We start from the raw sequence: 27,148 nt of genomic DNA, 5'->3' as shown, positions 1-27,148 counted from the left end.
TTGCTCAAGTTGTGAACACATTTTTCTAAATGCAAGTAATAATGGAAATTGCCATCCAGCACTACTTGTTTTGAAATGACAGCTAGTTCAAAATTCTGTTTCTAATGATTTGGTTTTGAAGATAACCATGATTTGAAGGAAGGCATTTTCAGGTCACAGACATACATTTCAAGAATCAAGGATTGATTAGGGATAGTCAGCAGGTTTTATGCAAGGAAAATCATGTCTCACAAACTTGATTTGAGTTTTTTTTTAAATGAAATAACTAAAAAGATTGAGGGCAGAGTGGTAGACGTTGATTACTTTGCCCTGGACAGGGTTCTGTATGGTAGACTATCTAGTAAAGTCGGATGACATGGGATTCAGAGTGAGCTTACCAATTGCATACAAAATTGGTTTTATGGTAGGAAACAGAGGGTGGTGGTGGAGAGTTGTTTTTCAGACTGGACGCCTGTGACCAGCAGTGTTCTACAGGGATTAGTACTAGTCCTCTTTTGTTTGTCATTTATATAAATGATTTGGCTGAGAATATAGGAGGCGCGGTTAATAAGTTTGCAGATGATACCAAACTTGGTGGTATAGTGGACAGTGAAGAGGATTATTTAAAATTACAAAGAGATCTTGATCAATTGGGTCAATGGGCTGAGAAGTGGCAGATGGAGTTGAATTTGGCTAAAGGTGAGGTGTTGCATTTTGGCAATACAAACAAGGACAGGACTTATACAATAATGGTAGGGCCCTTGGTATATTGTAGAATAGAGAGGCCTGAGGTATATAGTTTTTTGAAATTTGTGTCATGGGTACAGGGTGGTTAAGAAGGTGTTTAGCACACTCGCCTTCAGTGCTCAGACCTTTGAGTATAGGAGTTGGGACAGCATGTTGAGGTTATATAGGACTTTGGTGAGGCCTCTTCTGGAATACTATGTGTAGTTCTGGTTGCTGTGTTTATAGTAAGATGAGGATTCAGAAAAGATTTACTGAACATTGCTGGGAATGGAGGGTTTGAGATATAAAAGTAGACTGTAAAGGTTGAGGGCTAATCTTATAGAAGTTTATAAAATTATGAGGGGCATTGATAAGGTGAATAGCAAAGGTATTTTCCCTAGGGTGGGTGAATTCAAAACTCGGGGGCATTTTTTAAGGTAAGAAGAGAAAGGTTTAAAAAAGACTTGAGGGACAATTTTTTTTTTAACACAGACCCGACCCTTCAAAACATTTTTAAACAGGCAGCCCAGACTGCAATTTTGCTGTTAGTTTTAGGTAAGTGTATAGTGGTTATTCCCGGAGTGAATTAGCTGATCCGACTGCCAAGTTTCAAACAAAAAGTTTATTTACAAAATTATGAAATGAAAGACAAAGAACAGAAAATAGAATACCTGATAACTTATCCTATCCAAAACAGGACAGACTATCTTGACTTAATGATGGTGTTCTGAAAATACTTGCAACAGTCCCAATAAACACATCCCTGAGCACAAAGTGTAAAAATGAAACAAACCAGAGCTTACAGGTTTTAAGTCAGAGAGAGAGAGAGAGAGAGAGAGAGAGAGAGAGAGCCCGGCTGGACTTGCCAGCAGCCTTTCTTCACACACACTGCTGCTGAATTGAATCAAAAACTCTAAACGAAGGATAGCTACATAGCTAGCTGGCTACTCACCTTTGATTATACTAGTGATGGGTGCAGATATAGTTATCCTATTTAAAACCCATTTGGAAAGGTGCATGAAAAGGAAAGGTTTGGAGAGAGCAGGTGGGACTGGTTTAGTTTGGAAACATGGTCACTGTGGATTGGTTGGGCCAAAGGGACTGTTTATATGCTGCATGACGCTATGACTCCATAACTTCAGTTCTTGGTGCTGTAACATACTGTGCCATAATTGCTAGAACGAAGGCTTGGCTTGTATGTACTTGTCTGAACATGGTGAATTCTTCAAAGTTTTGATTTTGGAAGTCGTCAACATTGGCTGTGTTTTTATATGTGGATGATGTTTAATCAGTATCACAGGATTCTTCTGATCTTTGAATACAGATCTATGGGCACATTGGCTAGGATATCCTATAAGGCAGGATTGCCAGTTTAAACAATTGTTAGCCCCGTCTCCCCTTCACTGTGAATGCCACTGCTTTTTAAGAGCTTCAGTCTCCCTCAAGTCTTTTTTGCCTTTGTCCTCCTTGGACCATTGACAATTTGAAAGTTGAGAAAACAAGAACTGGTAGGAGAGATGCTATTTGCTTTCCAGAGAGTGTTGAGTCTTTGTCAAACACTTACTGCCACTGTTTATAGAAGGTGGAGATGTTGCCAGTTTTAGTTCTAATTGATAATGGTGGCCTTTTGAGAGGCTGCCAAGGCATGGGAAGTGCTAAATGTTTATTCGAGTCTCTTAGCTTATATGGCAAGTGGAATATATGGATGACCAAATATGAGTTGTAATTAATTTTGTTATGCTAAATTTCGAATGCACACATTGTTTCTTTTGTGCCGAGTTGAGGAGAGAGATGTTGACTTGCAAATATGTTGTGGACAGGGCAGGGACACTGCAGTCCTTATCAAATGTGAAATTTGCAATTTATGGATATGTACAGTATTCTGAAGGTGTAAGGGGTACTGAACTACCTGATACAGCATCAAGTGTTCTGAACATGGTAACAATGTAACATTTGGTCGAATTAGCTGGGTTGCCAGGATACAAAAACAAATTTGTATTCGGTCAGTCAGTCAGTTTAAATTATGCCCAAGATGCTAAACTCCAATCAATGTCAAAAAAACTGTAAATTGTAAAGAAGGCTATCTTGCAGCCTTAATCCATGTCAAGAAAGCGGCAGCAGGGTAGGAAGTGTTTCGGCTCCTGGGCCTGTCTGCTCCTGCATGCCTGGCCGACTGCCTCCTTTTTATTTATTTCTTTACTTCCTTTCGTATCAAAGTCATTATTTCTTCTTTTTTGCGATTATGATGAAAGAGGGAGGTTGCAGAGAGCTGCTGCGGCAGTGGCACTGGTCTGTTTCCTCATGGCCATGGCTGTTGCTCAAGTCATGGCCACAAGGTGGCATGGTGATTCCACTTCCTCAGGAATTTGGATGGTCCCGTGGTCCTCAGGGGTTAGGAGGGACCCAGTACTCAGGGGTTGGGACAATCTCCTGGCTGTGGAAGTGCTTGATACATGGCTTCAGAATCAGCAGGTTGGTGGATCCTTTCCATTCTCCTGGCAGTGCTGCTTTGGCTTTGTCAGTGATGGTGTGGTGGGTGCTGTCTGAGGTCTTTGTGGTTGTGGGGGGCTCTGTCAGCAGTGGAGGCATTGTAGATCTGATCCTCCCTTCTTGTATCTTTGGAGGCATCATTTCGTAGCCACTTCAGAAACCCAGGGCCTAGGGAGGGAACAAAAAATGAGCTTTGTCTTAACTTTGTCTCAATTATTTATGTTTATAAATTCTGTATTTAAAATGGCGACCTACACACTTTTCACGGTATTTTCATAAATATAAGTGGCAATAAATTACTGTGCTATATTATGTCCAGAAGGCATTTGTATCAGATCTTTCACATGAATACTGTTGCTGTTATATCATTGAAGTCATTAGATTGAGATGAAGTTTCTTGAACATCTTAATCTTTGTAGCACAATACCCAAAGCTTTGTGATGTATTAAGCCACATGCTTTGATCAAGTTGACTAAATGCAATGAAAAGTATTGTGTTATCCTCAAGTATTTTTCTTGCCTGGCAACAATGAATACATTTCCTTTTGGAAGTCTAAAGATAAGACCTCCAGGATTCCAGGGGGGCAATTCAGGGAATGCATGGCAGGATTTCCTGTGCAGTGGATAAGGTGGAGTGCCTGAGTTACCACAGCAAGATTTATCTCCCTTTCTAATGAACAAAGTTGTCATGTTTCTGAAGTTGAGGACAGGGTTGTCCATTTGAACTTGGTCTCTACATGGTCCTGGTGGTTTGAAAATATTTTTGCATGTCCTGATGGTCAGCATATTGTTCGATCTTGCTCTCGCTCTTGCACGCTGTCTCTCTGTCTCACTGTCGCGTACTCTCACTCTCTCCCGTTCTCCAGCTCTCTCTCGCGTTCTCCAGCTCTCTCTCGCGTTCTCCAGCGCTCTCGCTCTCGCTCGCGCTCTCGCTCTTTTCGCTCTCTCGCTCTCTTTCGCTCTCTCGCTCTCTTTCGCTCTCTCGCTCTCTTTCGCTCTCTTTCGCTCTCGCTTTCACTGTCTTGCTCTCTCTGGCTTTCTCTTCCCACTATATTTAACTTGTCTTTAAGATTTGACTTTGGATGTCAGCTTTGAGCTGTTGAAATGCTACTGCCTCGACATATTATCTTGGGTTGTTCTGCCAAGCAGTGAAGGCTGTTTTTCATCCTCAATAATTGTGTTGAGATGGTGTTATGTGGAGATTGTGTTTCAACCAGGTGAGGTGGAGTAGAATGGCTTCACTCTTTTCTTACTCATTTGACTGCAACAGTTTTTACGTTTGCCAATTCAGTGAATGTGTAATTGATGGGCTCGTGTGTCTCATTTGCAAATCGTACTGTTTTATTTATTCTGGGCGTATAGGTGACATGCATTGATACTGCATTGATACTGGAGGGAATGAATGTTGAAGTTGGTGGATGACAGTCATGTAGGTTACTTAGTTCTGGGTAAGTTAGAGCTTCTTATGTATTGTTGGAGCTTCACCCATCCAAGCAAGTGGTGAGTACTCCACCAAATTTCTGACGTACGCCTTATAGATGATGGACAGGCATTTGTGGAGTCAATAGATGAGTTGCTCACCTCAGTATTCCTAACCTCTGACCTGTTGTAGCCACAGGCTGTCTTTGTATTGTTGTGATCCCAGTACTGGACAAATCAAATCTCAGACTGAAATCTGGACTGACAGATCATGTTTTGTTTTGGTTACAATTAGGTGGTCTTGCTGACCTATACACACAGTTGCACAATTTGTTTTAACAATAAAGTAGAAGTTTATTAACCAAAAAATAGTATAAGCCAAATGATTTATTCATCATAATAATACTACAAAGATATTTAAACACACAGTAAAAGTATAAGCCCATTCATCACAAAGCACTCCTTTACAAATTTGAACATTAAGCAATATCCCTTGTACTGTATGCAAAAATTCAGCATGTCCACAAGAGCTCTACCAATTTTTATAGATGGACCATAGAAAGCATTCTATCTGGATGCTTCATGGCATGATTTGACAACTGCTTTTTCCAAGACTGCAAATAAACTACAGAGAGTTGTGAGTACAGCCCTGTCCATCACAACATTCCTGAAGAAGGGCCTGTGCCCGAAACGTCGAATCTCCTGTTCCCTGGATGCTGCCTGACCTGCTGTGCTGTTCCAGCAATAAAGTTTCAACTTTGATCTCCAGCATCTGCAGACCTCACTTTCTCCTCCATCACACAAACCAGCCTTCCATACATTGACTCCCATCTATACTTTCCGCTGCTTTGGGAAAGCAACCTTCATAATCAAAGATCCATCCCACTCAGGTTATACTCTCTTCCATCAGGCAGAAGGTATAAAAGGTACCACGTATGAATAGATTCAAGAACAGCTTCTTCCCTGCTGTTATTAGACTCCTGAATGGACCACTCAAATTTTAAATTTAATGTTGATCTTGCTCTCTGTGCACCTTCTCTGCAGCCATAACATTTCATTTTTCACTCTGTTCTATTACCTTAATGCACTTTGTATGTATTATCTGCCAGTTTTTTATACAAAGCAAGAAATTTTTCACTGAACCTAGGTACATGTGACAATAAATCAAATCAAATCAAATGCACCCCTAGTTATATCCCAGGGATTTTTTTTCTAACACCTTGATAAGCTTAAGATAATTGTAACTCTAACTTGTAAATTGGATTTGGAGAAGCTGGTGTTGAACTGAGGTGCACAAAGTTAAAAATCACACAACACCAGGTTATAGTCCAACAGGTTTAATTGGAAGCACTAGCTTTCGGAGAACCGCTCCTTCATCAGGTGGTTGTGGAGGACACAATTGTAAGACACCGAAATTCTCCCATCTATACTTTCCGCTGATTTGGGAAAGCAACCTTCATAATCAAAGATCCATCCCACTCAGATTATACTCTCTTCCATCAGGCAGAAATTCTGTGTCTTACAGTTGTGTCCTCCACAACCACCTGATGAAGGAGCAGTGATCTGAAAGCTAGTGCTTCCAATTAAACCTGTTGGACTATAACCTGGTGTTATGTGATTTTTAACTTTGCGAATTGGAAACATTGAACGCTTTTTCCTGGAGGTATCATACCTGGGCTTAAATGTATTCAGCTTTCAGGGTTTTAACCCAACACTTCTGGTTTGAGAATACCACTAACTCTTTACGCTAAGATAACATAGTTTTGCTATATTCTCCTCTTCTCAAGAACACTACTCTACGTAACCATCTCCATTCAAGGACTTTGTGGAACTGCTCAAAATAAAACTGAAAACAAAGCCTTTTTCACTAAAGATATGAGTGTTTCCCCTAAGCTTAAAAACCATCTGGAAATTTCTAACATACCTTAAAGTACAGTGGTTTACCTTTGTACCTATGTATTATGACATGCAGACAGACAGTTGAACCAAATAAGCTTTTCTACATCTGGATTTGCTACAAGTAAAATTAAAACCTTCAATGACCGTCTAAATTGACCCCAGGAGTTCTTAACCAGTCTTTTTGAATAACTGATTCCGAGTCTGTAGCTTAAACAAAGGACTGAGCATTTGTTAACAATGCAATCACTTTAGTAGAGCAAATTAAATAACAAGTAATTTAATTGGTCTATGCTTTAAATCCCAACCCTTTGTTTTCCAGCCCCATTCACACAAAAGACAGATCAACAAACAAACAGTTATGGAATAAATAAAAGAAAATGACAGAAGTGGCCACATTACTGAAGTGGTTCTACAGTGTTGTTTCACAGGCATAGATGATGATTTTCTTGGTTGATTTTTTGCACATCTCAATCGGGGTCACAGTTACAGTTCACTTGGATAATGGCAGTATACTTAGTTTTTTAAAATTTTTTGACCTTCCAAGATAAATGACGCCAGGTAGGGAGCTTTCACATTTTCAAGCTGTAGCATCAATGTCCCACATTCCTTTTTCACAAAGTCCAGTCCAAAACTCAATTCTGACCACATGCTCCATGAGATCCCAGTCACTCTTCAACATCTGCCATCAGCTTGAGCATAAGGTCTTTTCTGGACTTGCTGGAACCTGTTCCCAAGTACTGATCTTGTTATTAGCCAATTTCTGTCTGTTTAAACATAGCCTCCTCCCTGGTGACAATACATCTGCAGAGCTTTTTTCATCAGGAACTAAACTTCAATTAACTTTCACACCTGGCCTTATGAATAAAAACAACAACTTGTTTATTCCATTTTCCTTTAAACATAAGCTGCTATCCAAGGTACAAAAGTCATCTTTAGCTCACAGTTCCTAGTTTACAACTCTAAATCAATATTAAATCAAAGAATGATATTAAATATAATAAGTAATCAGTGAGGGCTCTACCTCTAAATAATAAAACATCCTAAAGTAAATTTTAAAAACCTGTTAATGCTGCCACAGTGGTGCTCTCAAACGGTTTCTTAAAAAAATCATTTTGACTGTAGAAATATTTGCAAATTAATTACTAACTTCAGATGCGCAGAAAACCAATAAGCACTAACCCCAAAATCCAAAACCCAATTTAAAATAAATGATATCAAAATACATAAGTTTATATCGGTGTGGCTTGTCAAATTTATTTTTGGTCAGTGATAACTGACAGGATGTTGATAGTGAGGGTTTGTGATTGTATTGCCTTTTGAATGTGAAGAGGAGATGGTTAGATTATCTTTTGTTGGAGACAGTCATTGTCTGACACTTGGGTGGCACAGTTTAAGATCCGCGGTTTGTGTGATTTTTGTCCACCCTGTGCCTTTGCTTTCTGCCCACTCCAGATTTTGGAATTCTGGCCAACTGTACCATGTTAGTGAGGACTCAATCAAACAGTTTTGGAACTACTTGGTAGAGAACATGTTATTTAAAGCTTTTCATGCATGTCCATCTCACATTCAGTTCATAAACTATACCTGGCAGAGATCTGACAGCTGATTCCTCATCTATACTTCTTTCCATTATTTTCCTGTTCCTATTGTGCTGAGTTGGTATATTCAAGTGACTATTCCCCATATGTATGTTTTAGACTGTGTAAATTTTGATCAAGGATCTGTTTAGATCAATTGAGTCTGAGTCTGATTCTACTGTATTTTCCTTCTGTTGAATGAATTGACTAAGATGTTCAGAATTATTGTGACTTGGAGGTGCTGGTGTTGGACTGTGGTGGACACAGTTTAAAAAAAAATCTTACAACACCAGCTATAGTCCACCAGCAGGTTTATTTGGAAGCACTAGCTTTTGAGGTATTGCTTCTTCCTCAGGTGGTTGTGAAAATACGATCATAAGACACAGAATTTATAACCAAATGAGTATAGTGTCATGAAGATGTGACGACACATTATACAATTTTAGATCAAGTCTTTAATCTTTTAGAATGGCATGTGTTCGTTTCTGTTTCTAAAGACATTTTTCTTAAAGCTTTCTGTCTTCGGTTTCATATTTCTGGGCATCACTTTGAAATAAAGGCAAATTCAGGGGGATTTTAATGAGTCCAACAGCATTGTCGTCAAGATTATGTTAGTGGACTGTTACTCCAGTGCATGAAATGATTTGGATGTGAGCATAAGAGTTATAGTTAGTAAGTTTGCTGATGACACCAAAATTAGAAGTGTAGTGGACAGCGAAGAAGGTTACCTCAGATTACAATGGGATCTTGACCAAATGGGCCAGTTGGTTGAGGAGTGACAGATGGAGTTTAATTCAGATAAATACGAGGTGCTGCATATTGGGAAAGCAAATCTTAGCAGGACGTATACACTTAATGGTAAGGTCCTAAGGAGTGTTGCTGAACAAAGAGACCTTGGAGTTCATAGCTCCTTGAAAGTAAAGTCGCAGGTAGATAGTATAGTGCAGAAGGTGTTTAGTATGCTTTCCTTTATTGGTCAGAGTATTGAGTACAAGAATTGGGACGTCATGTACAGGACATTGGTTAGGCCATTGTTGGAATATTGCATGCAGTTCTGGTCTCCTTACTATCGGAAGGATGTTGTGAAACTTGAAACGGTTCAGAAAAGATTTCCAAGGATGTTGCCAGGGTTGGAGGATCTGAACTATAGGGAGAGGTTGAATAGGCTGGGACTGTTTCCCTTGAGCATTAGAGGCTGAGGGGTGAGTTATAGAGGTTTATGGAATTATGAGGGGCATGGACAGACTAAGTAGACAAAGTCATTTCTCTGGGGTGAGGGAGTCCAGAACTAGAGGGCATAGGTTTTTCATGCAGAGGGTGGTACGTGTATGAATGAGCTGCCAGAGGAAGTGGTGGAGGCTGGTACGTTTGCAATATTTAAAAGTCAGCTGGATGGGTATATGAATAGGAAGGATTTGGAGGGAACAGGACCGGATGCTGACAAGTGAGATTAGATTAGGTTGGGATATCTGGTCGATGTGTACGAGTTGGATCGAAGGGTCTGTTTCCATGCTATACATCTCTGACTCTGACTTGGCATCTTGCATTTGGTAGTTAGAGATTGGTAGTTAATTAAATAAAATGAGGAAGTAAATTGTAAAGCCCATCTTGGTCCATGGAATATTCATAGTCAAGAAAATGTTCTTCCTTGCCTGGTCTGGCCGCATATGACTGCAGAGTCAGCAGGGCGGTTGAAAGTTCATTGCCCTCTGAAGTGTCCTAACAAGCTGCCTATTTGTATAGGGATGGGAAGTAAATATTGGCATGTCAGCTATCCATGTTATTATTATCGCTACAATTGTATCATCAAAAATATTGCTGACTGCATGATCTTTTTGAATTGATTGATGAATCAGTGATCTCAACTATTAATATTGTGATATCAGTTCAAATGATTGGGTCAATGGATATATTTGTATAATTAAATTAGAAAGATTTACATATCTGTTTCAAGTATGGTATCAGCTTTGTGACTCCCAGAAATCAGAGCTATTTTCTCTCTTTCCTGTTTTGAGAGAGCAGAAACTATATTTTTGCCATTCTGTCACACTAGAACTTCAGATAGTATTTGTATATATAGTTTAAATTGGAACATGATTTTAATAGCCGTGTTGCTTTCTTCTTCTGTGCACGTAATAGTATTTGTTGCATTGTTTAACGATGAAAAGACTAAGAATTTACTGAATTCAAATTTGATTTTCTTGAGTAAAATCATAAAATTATGAGCATCTGTAAGAATTTCACACTCGACTCTCTACTAAACTTGCTAACAACTGATTCCAAACAGAATAGGTACTTGGAATATAGTGAAAAGTGTCACAGTTAAATTGGCACTGTTCCTATTCTATTTGTATATCAGTATTCTTCATTTCCACATGATTTCTCAGTACCAGAACTTATTGCCTTGTAGAATGCTACTGCTTTCTTACTAGCTTTGTACAGGAAGCTAGAGCTGCATGGTTGGCATTTTGTGAGGGTCCAATCTTTTAAATTCATGTAAATTCAAATCACATTTTTTGATGTGCATAATGTAAATGAAAACATCTGTCTGTTCATCAGAAGCTTGTACGGTACAATCAAAAATTTTTCCCATTATCTTTGTAAAAAGCACACGTCATCTGGGTTTTTTATTCTAATGTTTTATAGCTGGCCCTTAATGGCTGCTCCCAGTTTTTGTACTCCCCCATTGGTCCTGCTTCATCATCAGGATTCATGATGAAAAATATGGAACATTTCTGAGGAAGCTATGAGAGGCTGACCTTGACATGAAAATCCCAGTATTGTTTAGAATATGATAGTGCAGCCTTTGTTCACCTGGGGAAAAGAGTTTTAGATTGCAACATCAAAAATGAAACCAAGCTTAAAGTGTACCATATGATGTGACATTTATGTTGCAGTACAGGACTGAAACATAGACATCATGGAGGAGCAATCTCAATGCATTGGAGTTATACTATCAAAGTTGCCAATAGTAGAACCTATTAAAGTAAACTATAAACTTCAAGTAAATTATATAAACATTACTAGATAGCACAGGTAGTGGAGGTGAAACATGGCTGGGGTGCTGAGAGGTGTTGAGATGCATCCTGATGCAGGAATTGGGACCTGTAGATAAAGGACTGAAATTATTCTAAAACACAAAGAGGATATAACCATATAAATAAGACCACAGGACCTTAAAAACAGGAGGAGGCTGTTAGGTGCCTCAAGCCGGCTCCACCATTCAATAGGATCATCATCAGTCTGACATTCCATAATGCTCATGTCCTTTGTCAAACTAATCACGTCTCCAAACATGTACAACATTGACTTTTTGCGTTTAAATACAAGATCTTCACCTTATATGGCTGTAGCAATTATTTCATCCCCAGATCAAACTTTGTTTTCCAATTTAGAACATCATGGTCTCCTTCCCTTTGTAACATGGAATGGTTTCCCCTTGATCTATCTATGACTATTGGCCCTTGTGGAGATTTAAGGCATTTCCTAGCATTTGTGTTCCTAGCATGAAGTGGTGCTAAATTAAGATTTGAGGTGAGAAGGAATTTCTTCTCTGAGGGTTGAGTGTCTTTGGAACTCCTTGCTACAGATAGCAGTGGACCAGAGTCCTTGTGTCCATTTAAAGCTGAGATAAAATCTTGATCAGTAGGGGAAATTGAGGGTTATGGGGAAAACGCAAGAAAATGGACATGATCTCCATCATTACATTGACTGGACACTTGTTTATTTCACAGCATTGTGAAGTACTGTAATCATTTTGTATTTCCTGTAATCTATGATAATTGCAATATTTAAGTATTCAATATGATTTCAAGGTGCAGAAATGTGTAACCTAAACAACAATCGATGAGGCAGACTGAGTGCTGTGTCTCTTGTGTGTAAATTTATAATAAACCCATTGTGTTGTTTGTATCAGCAATCTCTAATAGCATTCGGAATACAACAATATGTATCAAGTAGAAAGAACAAGTGTATTAATACCTGGATCTTCTCAAAATGTAGACACAACAACATTGAAAATATGATCATCAGGATCATCTTCTTTCTGTTAATCATATAACTCAAACATCAGAATTCTCAAAGCAGATTATCTTCTCCCAGCTTGGTCTTATGCCCTGCAGGAGAACAGAAGTGTTTCAGCAATCTGCAAATGGTAGCATGAAGAAATTCAACGTTGACTTCAGCTTTTGGGAAGCCATCACCCTGGACTGAAACTGATGGAAATAACGTCAGTGGAAATTATCACAGCTTTTGAGACCCAGTAATAACAGCATGAAGAGGAAAAGCAAGACCAGCAAAAAAAAATCTGAATCAATAATGTGATCAGACATCCTTTGTGGCAACAAATGCCCTGTGGACTATGATGTTTGTAAGGTTCCAAATCAGTCATTTTCAGAGTTGTGGAATATCACAATCATGTCTATGAAGGTTAGTTGATGATGTTAACGATACTGTGAGTTTAGCAATACCATGAAATCCATTTTCCTCAATATAATGAGGACCAACCAAAAAATCCCATTCTTTTACTTCCTTGACTGATCTGTGTTACTTTGAGCACTGTCATCCAGGAAAAGCAGTCCTATATTCATTGACATACTTCTGGGAATATAATCATTGATCCAGAAGATGAATACTGTTGTACCTATTTTCGTGGTGCACGAATTGGCAAATATATCAGTGTCATGGTGTCTGTCTCATGGCTCAAGATGCATGAAATATACCTGATCCCCCATATTAGGTTGGAAGATAATCAAACCGCCTGTTTGTTGTTTCCTTTTATAGTGTGAGGCTATGTAACAATTGGGAAGTTCCCATACAGGCCACAAAAATGTGTCTATTTAAAGTTACTATGTGGGCATGGACACGTAAAAATATCTAAAGTTCCCATATTGCTAAACAAATTGACTGCTGATTTCAAACAGTTTAGAAGGGATATTTGCTCTGGCTACTGTTTAATGCTGGTTTTCAGCCCTTTTTACAGATTCATTTGGGGTCTTAATGCCTGTTTTGGAACATTTTTTTAAATTAAAATTGAGCAAAGCATAGGCCAAAAGTACATTGCTCAGTTTTGTTGGTTTTTCAGTGTTCTTTAAAGGAGTATGATGGCCAAAATCAACAAAACTGCATTTAAAGTTACCTTCATGTGGAGCTGCTGTACTTGAATTTGTACAAAAAATGTGAAGGTATAAAATAATGTAAATAGAACCCTTGACCCTAATCCCACTAGACTGCTGACCATTTAATTTCCCTTCTTGAATTCCATCCTAGTTGATACTTCAACAGCATGGATAGAAATAAATAGATTTGGCATAATAACCGTGAAGGATAGAATAAAAACAGGAGAGAGAACATATCTTCGATTGGACAATCAAGTTGTAAGACTAGTTTGGACAGAGCTAATGAATGAGGGACAGAAAGCCAAGGTCTCTGGAGGTGTTGGAATGACTAATAAATCGGGAAATTAGAAGTGTATGTAATAAAGGTAATGTAGATATTATTTAACCTTCAGATACTGTATTGTGGAAAATCAGGGGATGGCAGATACTTTCAGATACAAATCTTTCTGTCATAGCAACCAAGAGTTCTGCATTTGTTTCCCCATCCTTACTCTATATTTATATTGAATCTATTTTACATTAAGAGATCTAAATTAGCTGCAATTTAGATGTCATATCTGTCTTAAGGAGGAAGTTATCAAAAGGGGGGAAAGAGAATTAGTGGAAAAACAATGGTTTTGTGACAATGAGGAAGTGAAAGAAATTAGTATGAAAGAAGGTAAACTGAACTAAAAGTCATTTCATCATGTGGCTGACTAGGAATCTCTCTCACTCTACTACCTGCCAATGGAATGTGATGGACGAATTTGTAAGTAGATACTCAACCTGTTCGGCCAGTTTAGGAATGCACATACATTCCTTTGCCGTCAAGTTCAGAATTGAGACTTGAACCCAGAGCTCCTGGCTTAGAAGTGGGGATGCTATCCACTGTGTTATAAGAATTCCGCACAAGGTAGTCACTGGAAGGTTATTTCCCTTGGCTGGGAGTGTGGAACTTGGGATCACTGTCTCAATAAGGTGTATGTCATTTAGAATTGAAATAAGCAGAAATTTATGTGCATATTTGGATTGCTCTACCACTGTGAGCAGTGGATTCTGATTTATTGAATATATTCAAAACAGTGCCACAAGTCATGGGGGTAGTTCGCTGCATTATTTCTGGAGTCACCACAAATGTGAAGATTGAATTAACTGACTAACTGCTACCCTATGAAAGGCCTTGTACCTTTTTTTAATGCTGTAAAGTTAGAGCATAAATGCAATTTGTTGTACATGTTGTGGGTAAGATTATAGGTTCAACCTAGCATTTGTGTTCCTAGCATGAAGTGGTGCTAAATTAAGATTTGAGGTGAGAAGGAATTTCTCACTACTATTTAGTGGGAAGTAATTTGCAGCTAATTTGGATCTCTCTATCTGAAGTATGTAAAATAGATTCAATAGAAATATAGAGTAGGGATGGGGAAAGAAATGTAGAACATTAGTTGCTCGGACTGAAAGATTTGTGAAGAAATCCCATTCTGTCCTTTTGAAATAATTTTCTTTTTTTCAAAGTTGATAACACATGCAACATTACATGATTGTAGATGAGTCATTCCTTTGACAGAATATTAAAAAAAAGGTACATAGCAGGGTAAAATTTGAGAAGAATTTGTATCTGTTAGATAAAAAGAAAGGAGTCAACAAAGAAAATAAATTCTGCCATATGAAAAGCTAATATTTTATTGGTTATTAATTACCTGTTTTGCATGATTACATCTTCAATCTATTATTTTACATTTTCTTTGTTAATGTGTGTTGTGATTGCTTTGACCGTTCTCATTTTGACAATTGTGTAAGTAACAACAGAAATTATCTGAAATGAAATGAAAGAACTGTGCATACATTTGTGAAATTAGTGTATATTATGCTGAATGCATATTAAAGAAATGAATTAATTTATGTTGTGTTTGGCTGTTTGCCATGCAGATATATAAGTTACTGAGGAAAGGTTTATACTTGAAAGACCAACTGTTGTGTTTTTTTTTATGGAAACTGCCCTGACCAACTGAGCGTCTAGTGTTTTCTGTTTTTGATTGCATATTTTCAGTGCCTGCAAGAGTTTTCTTTTCATCTCTGCTGTTATCCTTCTGTGATGAAGTTCTGTGTATTGTGTTCAGCTGCCTTTTTTTTCACACTACATTGTAGATTGCATTTTGGTTTTGTAATTACTGTGTTCGCCAGAAATATCCTACATCTTGCCGGTTTTGCTTCATAATTAGCTGTGTTTTTATTCACATTAGCAATTATGCACATCTTGAATAATCCAGTTATTTTGTTTTAAGTGGATGACAGAAGAAATTTCTTCTGCATGCTTATGAAATCATTCATGTTGCATTTGTTTCCATGCAGATCAACCATCTGCTTGGTTTTGTCTGTTATGTTAATACAGTTTGTCATTCTGTCAGATTCTTTGATCTGTATATTTCATGAGCTGGAGGCCCTGAATAACAAGGTTGATGTATATTTTGAAGGTTGACATATATGAAAAGAAATTTGCTTCAGGCTAAAATGTTCTCTTTAACATTTAGAGAATATACAGCAGGCATTTGGAATAATTAGGGGAAAAAATCCTTTTTGTTTGTTGAGGCCTATGCTATGTTGTGTTCACATTTTCTATAGTAATTGCTCTCAGAACAGTTTGAACTTAATGGTGAATAGAATGAAAGTGTTTTTGGGTAAGTTCTGATTAATCTTTTGAAACACTGAAACCATATTTTTATTTTTTTCAAAAAAACTGCTTAGTGTTACAGGCAGTAATAATAAATCTATTCTTGAACATATAGGGTTCCTAAAACATACAGGAATGATCAAATTAATGCATAAATCATTCATGTATTTATTAACATTATTTTTTAATGTATTTAACTTTTATACTTGAGGCAATTTCACCTGAACTATTTATTCATCCAAGCTCAACACTTCAGTTGGAGAGATCCAAAATATTCTTACTGTTTCAAGTCTGGTATGACGACTCATCTTCGGAACCAGTTAAATAGTTAACCCTGTTTATGTCTCCACAGATGCTGCCAGATGTCCTGTGTTTCTCCAGTATTCTGTGTATGTTTCAGATTTCTAACATTTGTAGCATTTTGCCTTTCAGAAGGTTTCTATTAATGTCTTTTCCCTTTGACATACTGTACAAACATTGTTCAGGAACATTTTTTTTAATTGAAAGAACCTATCTGCTTATTGAGAAATTTCCTTATGTAGATAAAATGGAAATGATGCTAGATCAGCATAGCCATTACAGTTTCTTGCAAGAGAGCATAATTGCTTGTTTGTGTGATATATAAAATGTATGTTCATGCAGGTACAGGTAGTTCCTGGGTTGTGACCAAGTTTTGTTCTTGTGTCTGTTCGCAAATTGATTTGTGTGCAAGTCAGAACACTATTTTATGTTGCCCTGCAAAAAAAAAAGATACCTGTACATATAGGGAAACACTAGTATGTTGGACCTTCGAATATTGTAAGTATGAGCGTTCATAAGTTGGATGTTCGTAAATCAGGGATTCCCTGTGCTTTGAAATTACCAGCTGTAGGGTGAATACTTCGATAAATGCCAATGGAAATATATGTGCCGTATATTATACCATAACTTGAACTGGACCTTATTGTCGTCTTTCCCTTAATTATTCAAGGGTTGCAAAACTGTGAATTATGCTGTGATGTTTACTATGGCCTTGACAAGAAGGATGGCTGCAAGTCTCAGCTGGAACAGGGATTAGCCTCCACATTCTTTGTGTTACTCTGAATTTACTGGCCCCCTGCACCATGTTTCATGAACAAAAAAATTGTGAAGTTTTCATATAAAGAGCTTTTGTAAAAATGTTACTGAAATACTAACTCGCTGATGGTGTTAAACATAGACTTAACACTGTCTATTCCTCTAAATTCAAATTAAGCAATTCTGAATTACCTGTTAATTGGAACTGATAGAACACACTTCAAAATGCCTCCTGTGCCATTTTATTAAAAGTGCTTAATTTGAATTGTTGCATAATTCAGACTTTTATCGGCAAGAATGATTTTGAATTAATTAGAATAGACTCCTTCACATGTTTTAAAATTATTAGACTATTATAGGGTTTGAATATTCAGCAGTATGACCAATTTCATATTAACATTTTACTGCATAGTGTTTTGTTATGATTGTATAAAGATCAACTCTCTTTATTTTTGTTTCTTTAAATTGTGGACTGAAATAAGAGAACTGTTTTAAATCATGTTTTAAAGGACTGCTGCATGTTTTTAAAAAGCCAGTTACTTGATACTTACGACAAGCGTATGTAAACAGTTGTTTGAACCAGTAGCAATTGAAATCATTGCAGATGAAGTGGATTGCAGGGATTCTGTGTTATATGCAACTGGATGGCAACAAGAGTTGATTGGTCTATGGATTAGTGACCAGCTATCAATGACGAAAACCGTTTTGCCTGCCACTAACTGTGTGATTTGTTCATGGGTGACTGATCAGCTTGAGGTTAGGAACAAGGTAGAGAGCAGTCTCCAAGAGTATAGGAATGCACTGTTCTAAGCAGTCAATACTCATTTTAAACTGAAGACAACCAGTTCTAACAAAACTGGATTCATTGGGAATAAAGGGGAGAACTCTTCACTTTTTAGGGTCATACCTGGCACATAAGACGTTTGTGGTTGTTGGAGGGCAGTCATCTCAGTTCTGGGAGACCTATGAAGGAGTTCCTCAGCATGTTGTCTTACACCCACATTTTCAGCTTCTTCATCAATGACCTCCTCTCCATCATAAGAGCAGAAGTGGGTTGTTTGCCAATGATTTGCCAATGTTCAGTTCCATTTGAGATTCCTCAGATACTGAAGTGGTCCATGTTCAAATGCAGCAAGATTAGGACAGAGTCTAGGAATACTGCAGAGAATAACTTGCTCCCCAAAACCTGTCCACCATCTCCAAGGCACAAGTCAGGAATGATGGAATACTCTTCATTTGTCTGAATGACAGCAGCTCAAACAACACTTAAGAAGATTGACATCATCCAGGACAAAGTAGCCTGCTTGGTTCACACTACATCTACAAATGTCCGCTCCCTTCACTACAGATGCTCAGCAGCAGTGAGTACTGTCTGTAAATTGCACTGCAAAATTCACCAAAGATCCTTAGGCAACACTGTCCAAACACACGATCACTTCCATTTGGAAGGACAAGGACAGCAGATATATTGGAACGCCAGCACCTGCACATTCCCCTCTGAGCCAGTCACCTTTCTGACTTGGAAATATAAATCAGTTCTTAAATTGTCGCTGGGTCCCAAATCCTGGCAATCCCTCTCTAAGGGCATTGAGAGTCTTAACAGGACATAACTTTCTTAAACCTATGCAGTTCAATAATCTCACAATATCAGGTTATAGTCCAACAGTATTTGGAAGTACTAGCTTTTGGAGCACTGCTCCTTCATCAGGTAGCTGTGGAGCAGGATCATAAGACACAGATTTTATAGCAAAAGATTACAGTGTATTGAACTAAAACAATATATTGAACAAACCTATATTGCCATTAAGTACTTAATATTTTAGAATGGGTTGCAGGTTTCAATTCATTACTATGTAAATCACAGAACTACTTTCAGGTCACATTCCTGAGGTAACTTAAGGTTTTATTAAAAAAAGTGACACTTCTGCTCAGTGCATTAAAGGTATGAGGTTAGAGTCTGTCTGTATTCCAATCTTGAGTCAGACTGGTACTGTTTCCACAGTAGGAATTTATAAAATGTTAAATGGATTGACTGCATGCACCTGAAGGATACCCTTATAAGAATAAGGTGTGATGCTCAACTCATTGATTGCCAGTTCTGGCATTTCACAGCAAGAAACCATAATGACCTCCTCAGGAGACAGACACGGGATGCAACCGATAATGTACCCTTTGTTGTCCAGTACTTCCCAGGAGTTGAGAAACTGCACCGTGTTCTTCGCAGCCTGCAACAATTATCAGTGAGGATGAACACCTCACCAAGACCTTCCCTACGCCTCCACTTCCTGCCTTTAAACAACAGCCAAATCTTAAATAGACCATTGTTCGCAGCAAATTAGCCAGCCTTTAGGACAACATTGACCACAACAATGTACAGCCCTGTCATTGCAACCACTGCAAGACATGTCAGAGTGTAGACGTGGATATCACCATCCACGCACACACGCGCGCACACACAAAAGCACGCGTACACACACACACACACACACACACACACACACACACACACACACACAAAAGCACACAACCTGCAGGCAGTCAATGCATACTATATTTTATAAATTCCTACTTTGGAAATAGAACCAGTCTGATTCAAGATTGGGATACAGACAGATTCTAACCTCACACCAAATGCATTTTCTGAGCTGAGACGTCACCTTTGTTTTAAAACCTTAAGTTATCTCAAGATTGTGACTTGAAAGAAGTTCTGGGATTTACATATTAATGAACTGAAACCTGCAAAGCATTCTAAAAGATGAAAGGCTTGTCTTATGATCCTGCTCCACAAATACCTGATGAAGGAACAGCATTCCAAAAGCTAGTACTTTCAAATAAACCTGTTGGGCTATAACTTGGTGTTGTGTGATTTTTAACTTTGCCCACCCCAATCCAACACCGGTACCTCCACGTCATAGGTTTAAGAAGGCAGCTCACCACCACCTTCTTGAGGGCAACTAGAAACTGGCAACGATGCTGGATGTCTCATGAGTGAATAAATAAAACTTTACTTTTGATTCAGCAGCTGTTGTAATCTGTGACTTTTAACTGATGTCAGCGATCTTTGTTTCGAAGAGAACCAACCACCCTATGTCTGTTGCAAACCAGTGGGAGCATCTGAGAAGCATTATTCTGACTGGCATAAGACTACTTAGGATAATCTTAGCAACCCATCAATAGGAATCACTGAATGGTCTTTCTAGTTTTCCTCTGCCTTTAACTAACTTTTCCTTGTCTGTTTGACTGTGTGCTCAAGGGGGAGTTTGTTAATGGCATAGAGTTTTAATTTGCAGTTTTATATAATGATGGTTTGTAACTGTTTACCTGTAGTTAGAATCAAATTACTTGCAATAAATAATCGTTCTTGTTCAGTGCAGAAACCTGGTCTGTGCTTTCTTACAATCTAAGTTTGGGTAATTGGGGAGTTCAAAATCTTTGTTGGAGAAAGATTTTATAGAAGTGTATTGAGTCCTGTATTCAGCAGCACAAATCGATCTTTATATGAAGTGCCTTACCAATGCAGCATGTGAGATGTCTCTAGGACACTGATTCTCCCAGTTAGGTACAACATGTGTGTTCTGTGTTACAATGATTACATGCAACATTGACATCAATGCTTGCCACATCCCTTCTGATCTACACATCCAAATGTGTGAATGCACGATCAATGATGGATAACTTCATGGTCAATCCTAGGTCAATCCTAGGTCCTCCCATCATTTTGTGATGTTTGCCAGACTCCCTGGGCCCTTACAATACATCTTATGGACCACATTTCCATACTAACTGTTATATCCCTTCCCAGATGTTTGCCAGCACATCATATATTTGCTTATTACTGATGAATTTTCAAATTCTGTTCTGCAATTTATAATCCTTGCTAACCTTAATATAGAAAGTTAGAAATGACATTAATTTCTACCAATTATTATTAAATGTGTGATATTAGCTCCAATATAAAGTTACTTTAAGTTAGACATAATTACACCTAATACTACAATTCTGCGACAAAGTTGACAATATCGGGAGCAGTTTACTTCTTACTCGATTTTGAAAGATCAAACAACTTTGTTTAGCAACTACCATTTACAACCTCTTCTATTTGCATGCTCTTTACTAAATATAATAGCACCTATTCAATTCCTATTGATAAGAATGAAATTCACTCACTTTTTTATAACTTTATCCAGTCATTAAAAAGAAGCTTATTTTGATTCTTTAAGATTCTGCAGGACATGAGTCTAGATTAGAGTGGTGCTGGAAAAACCCAGCAGTTGAGGCAGTATTAGAGGATCAGTAAAATCGACGTTTTGGGCAAAAGCCCTTCATCAGGAATTCCTGATGAAGGGCTTTTGCCCGAAACATCGATTTTACTGCTCCTCGGATGCTGCCTGAACTGCTGTGTTTTTCCAGCAGCACTCTAATCTAGACTCTGGTTTCCAGCATCTGCAGTCATTGTTTTTACCATTCTGCAGGACACGATCCTTGCTCTCCCTTGTCTTATTTTTCTCTGTCATTATAACCTTAAGAGAATGAATAACTGCCGCTTCACCCCCGAATGAACAGACTAAAGATCGGGGAATTGCCATTCTTCCCTTGTTCTTTAGGCTGTTCGTTAGGTTGTGAAGCAGCAGTTGTTTATTCTCTTGAGATCATAATGACCCTGTTTCAGAATTGCTTCTGCCTTCCTTGCTATGTTATTTCTCTCTTGGTACCCTGACAAGGTTATCTCGTTTAAACTTTTTGTTGTTCTAATCTCCCTGCTTCTCTCTACTACCTATATCTAATTAGGTAGTGACAATTACCTAAAAGTTCTTGATTATTGTGGGATCTGACTTTTTTTTAAACTGTACTAAGTAATAACTTTCAAACTAGCTGGTACCAGAGCCTTGTCAAGGTTCTCCAAAGATGTTTATCGAAACCATTCTCCGCATCCAAGGCTTACTGTCTACAGAAATCTAACTAAATTCCCTAATGTTTAATACATTACTACCATTATTATTATATGAATATATGTCTACTCTAATATGTAATTATAATTGTTTAAAAGGCCTCATCTAAGGTGGGTCAAGTTTTCTCCTTTTATTTCATATTAAAATAGGAAATTTCAAATGGGATATTTTCCATCTGAGTCACCCTTATCAGAAAAGAGGAGTCTTACTGTTTGCATTTTAGCCCCATTGTGACTCTGTTGCGATTGTCAGAGGCATTGTGTTACCTATCTGTGAAGGCCTATATGAAATGCTGTATCAACCGTAATTTTTTTTCAGCCATCTTATGTCATTTTAAAAAAAAAATGGTTCGAGCCAAAAAGCATGCAGATGCTGGAATCCAAAGTCGAGAAGTGGGAGGCTGGAAGAACACAGCAAGCCAGGCAGCATGAGGAGGTGGAGAAGTTGACCTTTTGGGATGGAAGAAGGGTTACACCTGAAACGTCGACTTCTCCACCCCTTGATGTTACCTGGCTTGCTATGTTCTTCCAGCCTCCTGCTTGACTATCTCAAAAAAAAAACATGATTCGGCGATGCCGGTGTTGGACTGGGGTGTACAAAGTTAAAAATCACACAACGCCAGGTTATAGTCCAACAGGTGTAATTGGAAGCACACTAGCTTTCGGAACGACGCTCCTTCATCAGGTGATTGTGGAGGGCTCGATCGTAACACAGAATTTATAGCAAAAATTTGCAGTGTGATGTAACTGAAATTATTATTGAAGAATTGATTGTCTGTTAAGCCTTTCAAGCAGCCATTTTGTCACATTCAGCAATGGGCAACTACAACAATCTTTTAACTTTTGAGGTGACTCTGGGAATAGCAGGTGTTGAATTCCAGCATACTTCCCTAGTGAACCATAACAATTGTTATTTAATTGGCTGAACATGATTGTGCATTTACTAATTATTATGTGAGCAAATTTGTCAGCTTCCTTTTGGAATATGTTTGGGCAACATAAAGCCTACAGTCATTACTGTAATGCTGTTCAAGCATACGGAACTGTTGAAGGTTAAAAACTATTTCCATTTGGAAATAAGTCCATCAAGGTGACACTCCTTTGATCTGTTCAAGGTTCCAAAAGGGCTCACCACCTGATTCTGAGGCTACTAGCTGAACAAAACTATGATTTTTAAGAAAGCGCTGGTAAAATAAAATCTGTGATTTTTAATTGAGATTCAGCTGATGTGTTTAGATTTATCTTGGTGTTGTTGACTTTCAATTGACACGTTCATTGTATAGAAGGAAAGGAGTCTGGTGTGAGAATGTAGACCTGCTGCTGAATTTTGCAGACTGTATAGTAGTATCTGGATAGCCACAGTACATGATTTTTCAACCTTAACTGCCTCCGCTTACTGAAATGTCTAATTATCTAGCTTAGTGTGTGTGTGTGTGTGTGTGTGTGTGTGTGTGTGTGTGTGTGTGTGTGAGAGAAAAATACTATTAGCTAACTAATAAAGTGATTTTGCATGTTTGACACTTGTGCAGAAAATGCCTAATACAGAATAAGTACAAATTGACTGCCACTTGAATAAGGTTCATTTTCATTTAGAATGTACCACGATATATCATTCATGATATTTCCAGCTGCTTCTATCACCTCATCATTAGTCCTCTGATTTTTCAATAGGAGCCAAGGGGTTAATACATTGTTTTAATAAGTTGTGCTTGACAGTGATGTTGAGTATATAGATAATAAAACTACCACAAAAGAATCCCTTGTCTAAGCAAAATAAAAAGGTAAATACCTCAAAGTTTTGGTGATCTCTCGATTGGAAAAAGTCAATATTTACATATTAGTTTTGTGTTGAAATTTTGTTCATTTAAATTAGGCTTTAATTTTTTTGGAGATAACCTGTACATTCATAGTTTAGCAAGTAAAGTGAGAAAATAAAATTGATAAATTTGGATGGATAATTTAAATAGCATTTTTGGATATTCTGTTAAATATTCCAGTTTAAATTCAAGTATTTTCAATGAGCAAATAACAAATGAGTGGTATATTAATGCTGTAATATTTTATTGCTACTTACAATATATTAACAGTAATAGAGTGCCAAAAACAATTAACAATATGAGAAATGATATTATCACTTTCATAACAACATATTTATCCTCTGTTCTTCAAACATAAATCGATAAAATGTGATAATGTCTCAAAGATCCAGTGATAACATGACATTTGACTGATCATGCGAGAACTGAGGACAATGAAAAGTATATTCTCATTTTAATTGAAAGAAAATGGGTTGAAGCATGAAATGTAAGAGGCTATAAATTGAAAAGGGAAGAACATTAGACATTAATAAAGGCAAATTATAAATGGAAGAAAAATATGGATAAATGAAAATCTGCTCAAGTGCTTTTCTGAAACAAGTTGGGGCAAAACAACTTTTTAGAAAACTTATTGTTGTACAAAACTTGAATTAGATGGATTGTTTAATTTGGCAAAAATAATTTGTATTTCTTTAGGTCAAAGGAAGAGTGCTATCTTGGGGGAAGGACAACTGTAGCAAAATTCGGCAGGAGCTGGGGAATGTGAATTGGGAGCAGCTGTTTGAGGGTAAATCCACATTTGATATGTGGGAGACTTGTAAAGAGAGGTTGATTAGAGTGAAGGACCGACCTATGCCTGTGCAAATGAGGGATAGAAATGGCAAGAGTAGGGAACCATAGTTGACAGGTGAAATTGTGAGACTAGCTAAGAGGAAAAAGGAAGCATACCTAAGGTTTAGGTGACTGAAAACAGACGAAGCTTTGGAAGAATATCCAGAAAATAGGACCAATCTGAAATGTGGAATTAAGAGGGCTAAAAGGGGTCATGAAGCATCTTTAGCAAACAGGGTTAAGGAAAATCCTGAAGCCTTTTATTTGTATATAAGGGGCAAGAGGGTAACTAGAAAAAGGGTTGGCACACTCAAGGACAAAGGAGGAAAGTTATGCGTGAAGTCAGAGAAAATGGGTGAGATTCTTAAGTACTTTGCGTCTGCATTCACCATGGAGAGGGACATGACAGATGTTGAGGTTATAGATGTTTGATGACTCTAGGTCAAGTCAGCATAAGGATGGAGGAAGCATTGGGTTTTCTAAAAGGCAAGGTAGACAGGTCCCCAGGTCCTAATGGGATCTATCCCAGGTTATAGACGGAAGCAAGAGAGGAAATAGCTGGGCCTTAACAGATATCTTTGCAGCATCCTTGAACATAGGTGAGATCCCGGAGGACTGGAGAATTGCTAATGTTGTCCCCTTATTTTAAGAAGGGTAGCAAAGATAATCCAGGTAATTATACACTGGTGAGTCTGATGTTATTGTCGGGAAGCTGCTGAAGAAGATACTGGGGGATAGGATCTATTTACATTTGGAAGAAAATGGGCAACATGATTTTATGCAGGGAAGGTCATGTCTTACCAACTTAATAGAATTCTTGGAGGAAGTGACAAAGTTGATTGATGAGGGAACGGCTGTAGATGTCATATACATGGACTTTAGTAAGGAGTTTGATAAGGTTCCCCATGGTCGGCTGATAGAGAAAGTGAAGTTGCATGGGGTCCAGGGTGTAGTAGCGAGATGGATAGAAAACTGACCGAGCAACAGGAGACAGAGTAGTAGTGGAAGGAAGTTTCTCAAAATGGAGAAATGTGACCAATGGTGTTGCGGCAGTTGTTTGTGATATACATAAATGATCTGGAGGAAGGTACAGGTGTTCTGATTAGCAAGTTTGCAGATACACTAAGATTGGTGGAGTGGCAGGTAGTGAAGGGGACTGTCAGAAAATGCAGCAGAATATAGATAGATTGGAGAGTTGGGCGGAGAAATGGCAGATGGAGTTTGATCCGGGCACATGCGAGGTGAAGAATTTTGGTAGATCCAATTCAAGAGTGAACTATAGGGTAAATGGAAAAGCCCTGGGGAAAATTGACGTAGAGAGAAATCTGGGTGTTCAGGTCCATTGTTCCCTGAAGGTGGCAATGCAGGTCGATAGAGTGGTCAAGAAAGCATACGGCATGCTTTCCTTCAGTGGACGGGGTATTAAGTGTAAGAGTTGGCAGGTCATATTACAGTTATATAGGACTTTGGTTTGGCCACATTTGAATTACTGTGTACAGTTCTGGTCGCCACATTACCAGAAAGATGTGCTCGCTTTGGAGAGGGTGCAGAGGATGTTCACCACGATGTTGCATGGTATGGAGGGCTCTAGTTATGAAGAGAAGTTGAGTAGATTAGGACAATTTTCATTTGAAAGACTGAGTTTGAGGAGAGACCTGATTGAGGTCTACAAAATCATGACAGGTATAGACAGGGTGGATAGCAAGAAACTTTCTGTCAGAGTGGGGGACTCAACTACTAGGGGTCATGAGTTCAAGGTGAGAGGGGAAAAGTTTAAAGGAGATATGTATGGAAAGATCTTTACACAGAGGGTGGTGGGTGCCTGGAATGCATTGCCAGCGGAGCTGGTAGAGGCAGGCACGATATTGTGATTTGAGATGTATCTAGACAAATACATGAATAGGCAGGAAGCAAAAGGATACAGGTCCTTAGAAAATAGGTGACAGTTTTTGATAGAGGATCTAGGTTGGTGCAGGCTTGGAGAGCCAAAGGGCATGTCCCTGTGCTGTAATTTTCTTTTGTTCTTAATTCAGTCTTAATTGGTGTTCGTTGATTTAAGTTTGTGTTATAGACATGGTGAACTTCAGATAACTGGTGAATAAGTCCAGTAATGTGCTTGTAGAGAATACGCCCTGCCCCTCTCCCCTACAAAGTGGAATTTTTCTTACACTTTTAGCAACATATGCTTATAATGTAAATTAGTTGATTCTCAAAGCTGCTTTTTTGCACAAGGGATAAACTTTCCAAGGGAAATCTTAGTCAGTGGCCAGTGATTAAGGTTGGAATCATAGAATCCCTACAGTGTGGAAACATGCCATTTGGCCCATTGAGTCCACACCAAACCTCTGAAGAGCAGCCCACCCAGACTCTCAGTTGACTCTATTCTATTCCTAAGATTCAATATAGCGAGATTAGTAAAGCATGTAAAAACATTGGTAAATATACAATAAAATAAAATAATTATTCAGGTCCATAGAAAATCATCAAGAATGGCAGAACAGCTGATCTTTCATAATTGCAGCATATGGGTGCTCTGGATGCCATTTTGGTCCAGAACAAACATGCCTACAACAAGTTTGAGGTTCAAGCAGCTTCAACTCACAACATATGAGAGCTGACTGAGCGACAAATACAGTGCTATAT

General features: G+C 38.2%; 1 protein-coding gene across 7 annotated transcripts in view; it reads left to right on the top strand.

Annotated features, from left to right (window-relative positions):
• LOC122564877 (disabled homolog 2-interacting protein-like) overlaps positions 1–27,148 on the top strand; it is a 684,630-nt gene that overhangs the window by 116,539 nt on the left and 540,943 nt on the right. The gene's annotated exons all lie outside the window — the stretch shown is intronic.

This window comes from Chiloscyllium plagiosum, chromosome 30 (assembly GCF_004010195.1).
Source record: "Chiloscyllium plagiosum isolate BGI_BamShark_2017 chromosome 30, ASM401019v2, whole genome shotgun sequence".
In the NCBI taxonomy this organism is placed as follows: Eukaryota; Metazoa; Chordata; class Chondrichthyes; order Orectolobiformes; family Hemiscylliidae; genus Chiloscyllium; species Chiloscyllium plagiosum.
The sequence above is the reverse complement of the archived record's forward strand: the minus strand, read 5'-3'. Positions and strand labels throughout refer to the sequence as shown.